This window comes from Triticum aestivum, chromosome 5B, assembly GCF_018294505.1.
Source record: "Triticum aestivum cultivar Chinese Spring chromosome 5B, IWGSC CS RefSeq v2.1, whole genome shotgun sequence".
In the NCBI taxonomy this organism is placed as follows: Eukaryota; Viridiplantae; Streptophyta; class Magnoliopsida; order Poales; family Poaceae; genus Triticum; species Triticum aestivum.
Genome location: NC_057807.1, coordinates 601,927,572 through 601,936,827, shown reverse-complemented (window position 1 = coordinate 601,936,827; position 9,256 = coordinate 601,927,572). Strand labels below are relative to the sequence as shown.

General features: G+C 48.1%; 1 long non-coding RNA gene across 3 annotated transcripts; it reads left to right on the top strand.

The window, feature by feature from the left end:
- The first annotated feature begins 6,372 nt into the window (after positions 1–6,372).
- LOC123113556 (uncharacterized) lies at positions 6,373–9,056 on the top strand. 3 transcript variants are annotated; one of them, XR_006456080.1, is made up of 6 exons: positions 6,373–6,432; positions 6,511–7,124; positions 7,270–7,407; positions 8,350–8,411; positions 8,508–8,565; positions 8,919–9,056. It is a non-coding gene; the product is annotated as an uncharacterized lncRNA (long non-coding RNA). The 3 variants fall into 3 exon arrangements; XR_006456078.1 differs by having other exon boundaries at positions 7,270–7,954; XR_006456079.1 differs by having other exon boundaries at positions 7,270–7,954; positions 8,705–9,056.
- The last annotated feature ends 200 nt before the right edge of the window (positions 9,057–9,256 follow it).

Here is a 9,256-nt window from a genome sequence, read left to right as displayed (position 1 = left end):
TGTCTAGTGAGCTGAGGTGACAAGTGTTTTCTCTGCGTTGAACTCGGTCTCACCGGTTTGTTGTTTTCGGTCCAACCGAATCCTTTCGGTGCAACCGAAGCATACCACTCGGTACCACCGATTTCACTACAGGAAAAACATCTTTCCACTTGTTCCTATTTTACTTTTGATCCAGCTCCACTCAATGAATCTTGTCCTCTACAAGCATCACATTTTTATTAGTGCTTTGTGTTGTGACTCAAGGACCAAACCCATTCACGACAAATTCCAGAAGGCCCTTCTTGGAAATTGATGTCAAAGGGGGGGAGAGAGATCACATCAAAGCTTATCACCTCCAAAGGGGGAGAGAGAGATCTCCAGGGGGAGAGAATACTCAAGAAGAGAGTAATCCTCAAGGATCCCAGATGCTTGGTGTTCAAGAGGAGAGATGACACATGTCTTCTTGAGGGGGAAAGAAAGACATGTTGATATGTGCTTATTTGCATTAGCTCTGATTTTGCTTTTTGCTCCGATTTTCTGTTCCCTATCTTCTCCTAGTATTCCATGCTAGATTCAGGGGGAGCAAGACATCTAAGGGAAAGAAATTCCTTAAATTCATTGCACATCTTTACCTTTGGGGACATGTCTACATCAAATGTGGTACTTAGTACTCACTCTCTACATGTCATCCCAGTCTTGGTATTCTTGTGGTTTCTTCTGTTTGCTCTGGCTAGCAGGTGTATCTGTGTTATCTAACCTTGTTTACGCAGGTTCATTCCATCCTGAGCCAACTCAAGACCACAAGGTAAGTATATGCATCACAGTCATGTGTATGAGGAATTCTTGCTAATGTGCATATTGTTTGCAAGGACTCATGAGCATGAAGGTACATTTCCCACATACACATCTGTCGCTATCTTTTGCTCTGATGCATATGGCCAAGATACATGTAACACATTGCTTGCTCTGTCATGTTCATGCATTCACATGCCTCTATATTCCATATTCACATGATTGCATACATGTAGGGGGAGCCTATGCTTGTTACATGTCTTTCCAACGCTTTACTTGATATTCTCTATATCTTTATATAAAGCTTTGATGTATGTTGTCATCAATTACCAAAAAGGGGGAGATTGAAAGCACAAGTACTCCCTGGGTGGTTTTGGTAATTAATGTCAACATATCTCTTGTTGGACTAACACTTTTACCTAGTATATTCCAGACAAGTTCAACAATGGAGTGGCATGGACTAAAGGATGTGGAACTCCTTCAAGATGCTAAGGACAAAGGATTGGCTCAAGCTACAAGATCAAGACTCTACATTTTCTATTTTAGTGATCCAAGATCACATTGAGTCTATAGGAAAAGCCAATACTATCAAGAGGGGATGAGGTGTTGCTTAATGGCTTGCTTGCTCAAAGTGCTTAGTGATATGCTCCAAAACCCTCAACTACTTTCTCACATCCACATATGTCCTAAACCAAAAGCCTAACTCAGCCCTACCGATTCTTTCTATCTGGCGCCACCGAGTTCAAATGTCATAGCCACTGCCACAAACCCTAGGCAAATCGGTCTCACCGATAGGGATCTCGGTCTCACCGAGATGGGATTGTAATCTCTTTGTGTATGTCCATTACCAAAATCGGTCTCACCGAGTTTGAGCAATCGGTACTACCGAGATTACAATGCAAACTCTCTGGTTAGCCTATTACCAAAATCGGTCCCACCGAGTATGTGTAATCGGTCTCATCGAGTTTGCCTGACCAACTCTCTGGTTAGCTTATTACCAAAATCGGTCTCACCGAGTTTGTGTAATCGGTCTCACCGAGATTACGTTATGCCCTAACCTAACCATATCGGTCCTACCGAGTTGCATGTCGGTCCCACCGAAAATCCTAACGGTCACTAGGTTTACGAAATCGGTCTGACCGAGTTTGTTGATTCGGTCCCACCGAGATTGGTAAATTGTGTGTAACGGTTAGATTTTGTGTGGAGGCTATATATACCCCTCCACCTCCTCTTTATTCGTGGAGAGAGCCATCAGAACAAACCTACACTTCCAGCATCCTATTTCCGAGAAAGAACCACCTACTCATGTGTTGAGGCCAAGATATTCCATTCCTACCATATGTATCTTGATCTTTAGCCTTCCCCAAGTTGCTTTCCACTCAAATCTTCTTTCCACCAAATCCAAATCCTGTGAGAGAGAGTTGAGTGTTGGGGAGACTATCATTTGAAGCACAAGAGCAAGGAGTTCATCATCAACACACTATTTTGTTACTTCTTGAAGAGTGGTGTCTCCTAGATTGGCTAGGTGTCACTTGGGAGCCTCCGACAAAATTGTGTAGTTGAACCAAGGAGTTTGTAAGGGCAAGGAGATCGCCTACTTTGTGAAGATCTACCGCTAGTGAGGCAAGTCCTTCGTGGGCGACGGACGTGGTGGGATAGACAAGGTTGCTTCTTCATGGACCCTTCATGGGTGGAGCCCTCCGTGGACTCACGCAGCCGTTACCCTTCGTGGGTTGAAGTCTCCATCAACATGGATGTACGATAGCACCACCTATCGGAACCACGACAAAAACATCCGTGTCTCCAATTGCGTTTGAATCCTCCAATCCCTTCCCTTTACATTCTTGCAAGTTGCATGCTTTATTTTCAGCTGCTCATATACTCTTTGCATGCTTGCTTATTATGTATTGTGAGTGTTAAACTTGTACCTAAACTCCACTCCAACTTAAAGAAGTTAAAAACTGCAACTTTGGGCACTTAGTGTCTAATCACCCTCCTCTAGACACCTCTTGTCGATCCTTTCAGCCTCCTCTACGAGGCCGAGTACCCAGCACCCCCTGGTATGCGCGTGCTGAGGGCGTGGAGGCTGAGCGCCGGCGGCATCCCGGTGCCACCGGTGCCCCAAGGGGCGGCACGGCGGGCGGAGATCGCCCGTGTCCGCTCCTCCCTGACAGAGGAACAGCGGAACGAGCCGAGGTACGAGCCCGACAGTGAAACGTTGTGGACGATGTACTTCGAGCGCCTCCGCGAGGAGCAGATCGCCTCCGTCAACGGCGTCATTCCCCGCGGCCGCCTCAACGCCGAAGGATGGCGCGAGTGGTGGGGCGTCCCCGACCGCACCCTCGAGGCCGTCCTCGACCACATTGAGATCGGCAACGTGTCATGCCTCGAGTACCCGACGCGGCCGTCCTTCTCTCGCCGCCACGGCACCTCCTGGACGCCGCGGCGAATGGAGCCGACGCCCTTGTCGTCGGTCTTCGGCTCTTCGGCTCTCCGTTCCGTCAAGCCAGAGTCGGAGGAGACACTGCAGCGGCACCCTCATCATCAACGAGGGTGCCCGCCCCTCCCCGCGCTCCCTTTGCCTGGTCCGGCCGAAGCCCGAGCCGGGCCTACTCCCCGTGAAGCCGGAGCACGCCAACATGATGGCCCCCAATGACGAGGCTGCCCTAAAATGGGCGAAGGAGGACTACGTCCGCGAGCAGGTGTGCCGCCAGCGCCAGGTGTACGTGGATCTCCAGGCCCGGCGATAGGCCCGGTGACGCGGCCACGAGGAGGGCGGCGTCATAGTCTTCGACAGGGACGAGGAGGACGAGGCCGGGCCGTCCAGTGCCCGGCCGCGCGTCGGTGACCCTGGGCAGTGTTGCAGCAGGGACGGTGGCGGCTCCGGCGGGGCGCGCGACGACGACGGCGACTACACCCGCTTCTACAGGTTTCTCGACATGTAGATGGCGGGCGGTGGACGCGGCATAGTGGCTGGCGTAGTTAGGCGTAGTTTTCAAGTTTTTACTTTTTGTACAAATTTCATTGAAATTTCGCCGAGTTTGTACCAGATAGCCGACTTTGCATAAGTTTCTACGTAATTTTGCCGAACTCAGGGCGACCTGATGGGCGAAGACCGGGGATCAAATCGCCCCCAAGCGCCAAACTTGCACCGGTTTGCCCCCAGGCGGCCTTTTTTCGCCGCCCTGGGGGGCCGAACGACTGGAGATGCTCTTAGAAAGAAGGAAAAAAAAACCTAAGCATAACAAAAGCATGCTACTGCACAAAAGGAAAGAAAATGATGAGAGGGCATTTATTCATGTCAACCGGTCTTGTAATGAGGCAACATATGTTCTCCCTGAATTCCGCAGAGCTTAATGTTTCGTTCGGCTGGTTTTAATGAGCTCCCAGATGTACTCCATCCCTCTGGAAAATCTTGTCACAAGTTTGTCCATCAAATAGATGTATCTAACATTAATTTGATACTAGATACATCCATTAGAAGGACAAGCTGAGTAATCACGAAAATTATTTGCAACAAACCGTTTATCAATGAATGGAAGGGTGCAGCTTCCCATTACGTAAAGAAAATATTTATCTCACTCGTGCACAAGTAAATATCGGTTTACCTCACAACGTGGAACCACTGAAATGTGCAGTCTTTTGCAGGTCTAGCCATAACGTCACCTGATGCGCCAAGAAGCAGATGAGAAGAATCGTCCTGGTGAGCGCAAATGAAACCCAATTAGCAACCACAGGGGGGAGCTAAGTACGGTCAAACTATGTTGGTTTTATTTTGGAGCTTTGAAACCGCTCGTTTGATCGATGGTTTCAGCATAGGTCCAGGTCGAGCGGAGTCATAATGGCACTGTATGTCCAATTGGCACCACCGGAATGATAGGCTATGCCGACGGCCATAGGCCCAAACACTGTCGGGATAGGCCTATGCCAATGACATCCATCGGCATAGCCCCGTTGGCAACTTGTACATCTGAGCATCCAAAGCAGGCCATCGGCCTAGAAAGGTCGTCGGCATAGACCTCTATGACGACGGTGTCCATATAGCCGTCAGCACAAAGTCACCATCGACAATTTCTGCGTGCAACGGCCGTTGACGCTGTCGTCGTTAAGCCGTCGCCTACCAGATGCCGCCACATGTCCACGATATGCCGATGGCGAGACTGTCGGCGTATCTAGGTCACGTGGCAGCTCGTGAATTGCCCTGGTGCACGTGTAGGCCGAAAGCCCCACCATTGGCATAGACCGCATCTATGCCGACGGCCCCACCGTCGACATATAGTCGCCACGTGTCAGTTATTGGTAACTTCTGGTGCACAGTTATGCCGATGGTCAGGCCGTCGACATAGATGCGGTCTTTGCCGACGGTGGGGCCGTCGTCCTACACATGCACCCGGAGTTACCAGTAGCCAACACGTGGCTTCTATGCCGATGGTGTGGCCGTCGGCATACATGGAAATCTATGCCGACGGCCATACCATCGGCATAGACGCCACTTGTCAGCTACTGGTAACCCGACAGTTATTTATGCATTAATAGAATAGCATTTTAACAACATCTCAAATTGCAAGATGTGCTTCATAGAATTATTTACTAGATTAACAATACCAAATAAATTCATCCACTTAAAGTTCTACAATCAAAGTATTAGCAATGTTAAATCCTAATGAACAAGTTAATATGAAATCATCAACAAGACAATCTATCTAACTATCATCTATCTATCAATCATCTATGTAACTACCATCTATCTATCTAACTATCAAATTAATCACTATTTTCCTTTGAAAGATCATGAACAAAAAAAAGATGCCCAAGGGAGAGGAATCAGGCCGGACCGAACGGGGAGGAGGAGCTACTGCGCCGTACATGGAGCATGAGAGGGAAGGCAGAGCGTGGCGGCGTAGCTCCGGGCTGGTGGTGCCTGCTCTAGGGAGTGAGGAGAGGAGGTCCTGGTGGTGGCTGCTCCGTGCGGGAGGGAGCGCGATGGCGGCTCCGGGCAGAAGGTCCTCCCCCACCACCACCGAGTGGCGGAGGCGACCAACACACGGGCCGGGAGGCGTTGGCCCGCCGGAGGCGGCTGAGACGGCCCTAAACCCCAGCGCGGGCAGCGGCTGAGGCGGGCCCGAACCCCAGCGCGGCGACAACGGAGGCAGGCCCGAACCCTAGCGCGGGCGACGACGGAGGCGGCCCCAAACCCTAGGGTGGGCGATGGTGAAGACGGCACAGGTGGGGATCGAAGGGAGGGAGGAGACAGCGCGCGTGAGACAGAGAATGAGTGGAGGGGGTGGTTCTCGAATGGATAAGATCGATCTATGCCGACGGCACACGTGTTCATCTATGCTAACGGCTAAGCCGTCGGTAAAGCCTTTTCATTTCTTTCATTGCATTGTTTTATTAAACATCAACTTTTAAGTCTCCTAGCAATCTCTACTATCTAAAAGAAACGTAGCGTTCCGTTTCCCCTCTTACGTTCGTCAAGCCTCTCGTACGACCCCTCGCGCACCGATTTTTTTTCCTCCCGTTCCGACCCACCTATCGTCCCACTCAATTTTCTTCCCCCCCCCCCCTACCGGTTTTCTCCCTCACGATTTTCTCCCTCCTCTGGCTGGCATCTCACGCCGGCGTCCAGCGCCACCGATGCCGATCTCCAGCCTTTGTCCGGTAACCCCTCCCGCGCGCCCTATCTCTCTTCTTCTCCCTTCTCCCTTCCCTACCTCTCTCTCACAAATCTTGCCTCAGGCCCATGGATCCCGATGTGGAGCTCCACTGCGGCCCGATCTGACGTGGGAGCGGCCAGATCCGTGCATCTCCGCCTCGCTCCGCGCGCCTCCATGGTCCACCGTCTTCTCGAGCGCCGGTGCCGCGCTCAGCCGCCGCCGTCCCATTCCATGGTTGCCTCCCTCCAGAACGACCTGCCATGGCCGCCTCCCTGCCTCTCCCGCAAGTGGGCCTCTGCACAACCAGATCCGTTCCTCTGCGCCTCGCTCCGCGCGCCATGATGGTCCTCCGTCTTCCCGAGCGCCGGCGCCGTGCGCAGCCGCCGCCGTCCCATGCCATGGTCGCCTTCCTCCAGAACGCCGTGCCATGGCCACCTCCCTGCCTCTCCCGCAAGTGGGCCTCTGCGCCCCCGGCCTAGCAGATTAATGGAGGGCGCTGCCGACGTCGGGACATGCCTCGGTTCACCTGCTTCCTGATGTCCAATTATTTTTTGTTGTTGCTATATTCAACCTCATCTCTGAAAGCCTACACCTTCCTGTGCTGTTGCTATATTCACGAGTTTGACAGGAGAAGGGACTGGAGGTATACAGTAGGCAGAACAGTGGAACAAAACTCAGCTTCAATTAATCGACATGGTACCTTGCTCTCACCTTTTCTCCATATCTGTACAATACATCTATCTACTTTACCTGCCACTCACGCCCAGAACAGATGCATCAGTTAGCCTTCAATCTTCTTGTTTTTGGGGAGATCTATGATCTTATTTGGATGGCTATGTAGGTGTTCGCAAATGGAAAGTCGTTCCTGCTGCTACAGTTCATTGGTTCAAGTCCGACACTGAGCTCACAATGGACGTTGAGTTGGTGGACACAATGGACAATAAGCCCATGAAGCTCCAGAAGTCCAGATTTGGATACGGTATTTCCCTTTCTATCTAAAATCTACCATAGAAATTTGTACTAGCTGCATATACATCAAAAGAGGTGGCACACTTGAAACTACTTCAGGAACATTTTAGTTGTCAAAGGCAAATAACCATCTTCAGTGGTCGTTACATTAAACCTAGGACGAGATGCATATAGAGTTCTGTTATGGCTACTACGATACAGATGTCAACGCAAAGTATTTCCTCTTTTCTATGAAAAGGTTTACATTATAAGGATAATCGAGTATAATAATATGGATGAAAATATTGCTCTCCTGCTAGGTCTTAGAAGTTAGAATCCACAAAGTTAGGTTAATTATAGTAATTATGACCCCACTTATGCCTTCTCTTTACGCATTAAGATGTGTCGCTCCTTTAAAAAAATAAGATATTGATTCTTGTGTTTTGAAGTTTTGGATGTGACTAATTGCATGACATGCTGATATCTGGCGAGCCTGGTGTGTTGTGTTTTCTCACACCCGCCGCCGTCGCACAAGGTGATTGTTGGACGTGAGCGAGCTTCAGGAGCACTTCCTACAGGTTGTCGGCCGTTCACAAGTACTTCCTTTCAAGCCGAATGAGCTCTTTAGTAAGATGCATCATCTTTTTTGAATGGAACAAGATTGACCATATTGTTTGAAGTGAAAAAGATTCATTATGATCTACCCATTACTTGATTTGAAGTTTTCAACTGCTAGATGTAGGAGGAGGCAGTAGTGGCTGGAATCTTGGTGCTAAATGACACATACTGTCCTCACCCGATTTCTAAGAGGAAAAAACCCAAAGAACAAATACTCATTCAAACATTTTTTGATTCAGTGCTCCATGAGCATTTTATCTATCATTTGTTTTAAAATTTTGAGTTTTCAGGTCTAAAATGGTTCATCCCCTTTTGTGGTTGCAATTTTACTGATCTGGACACACCACCTTCGCAGGTCTAAAATTTTGAGTTTTCAGGTCTAAAATGTAACTGATGTAAAGATTTGTCCATCCCTTGGTTAGTCTTTTGATCTACTGGTATTTTATGAGGCTTGGCTTTTTGAAATAAAATTTTTTGCTTAGATTTTGACCTTTGTTGTATGCGTGATGGCAGACAGAATCCGACTTTTTTTCCAGCTGGTGCACTGAGGGAGGCGTTTGATGTAGCAACTGTAAGTATCGAACCTAATGAATTTCCTTTTAATTATTTTTGTGTGGTTTCACCTCTTACACGCTCTGTTAATTTCTTAGATTTATACAAGTTTGTTATTGAACAAGAACATCTCATGATGGTTGTCTTATTGTCTGTAGGCCTTTAAAAAACAATGCCATGATTGATTCATTCCCCACTGGTATATTCAAAGTTCTAGGTCTATACATCAATACATGTATATTGCTTCTAAAGATCTTGCAAATTTGGAAGCTAAAATTAGATAAAATGATATACGTTTTTAGGTTAATTCTAATGTAATGCAATTTCAACTTCCTCTGGACTCTTGAAAGTAACTATTTTGTTTGCCTGCAGTATGTTCGTCCAGCAGAGGATGCTCTTCAGTGGAAAATTCTGAAACCTTATTCAGCTTTGATGTATAGCTGGCACAGTTTGTTAATAATCTCTATGAACATTTGTACAAATGGTGACAAAAAAGTTCTTTTATAACCATGGAATCATGACATGGAATGTATTATTAATGTGTATACCTTCAATGTGGATTATCGAAGACTACTTTTGTTTCATATTCATGCAAAAACTTCTCCGGGAATGTTGAAATTTTTGCTTGTACTGTCTTTTCCTGGAGTCATTGAAATATCCCCTTGCACAGAAATTTGTTTTCTACTGAATTTTTGTCAAGATACTCTTGT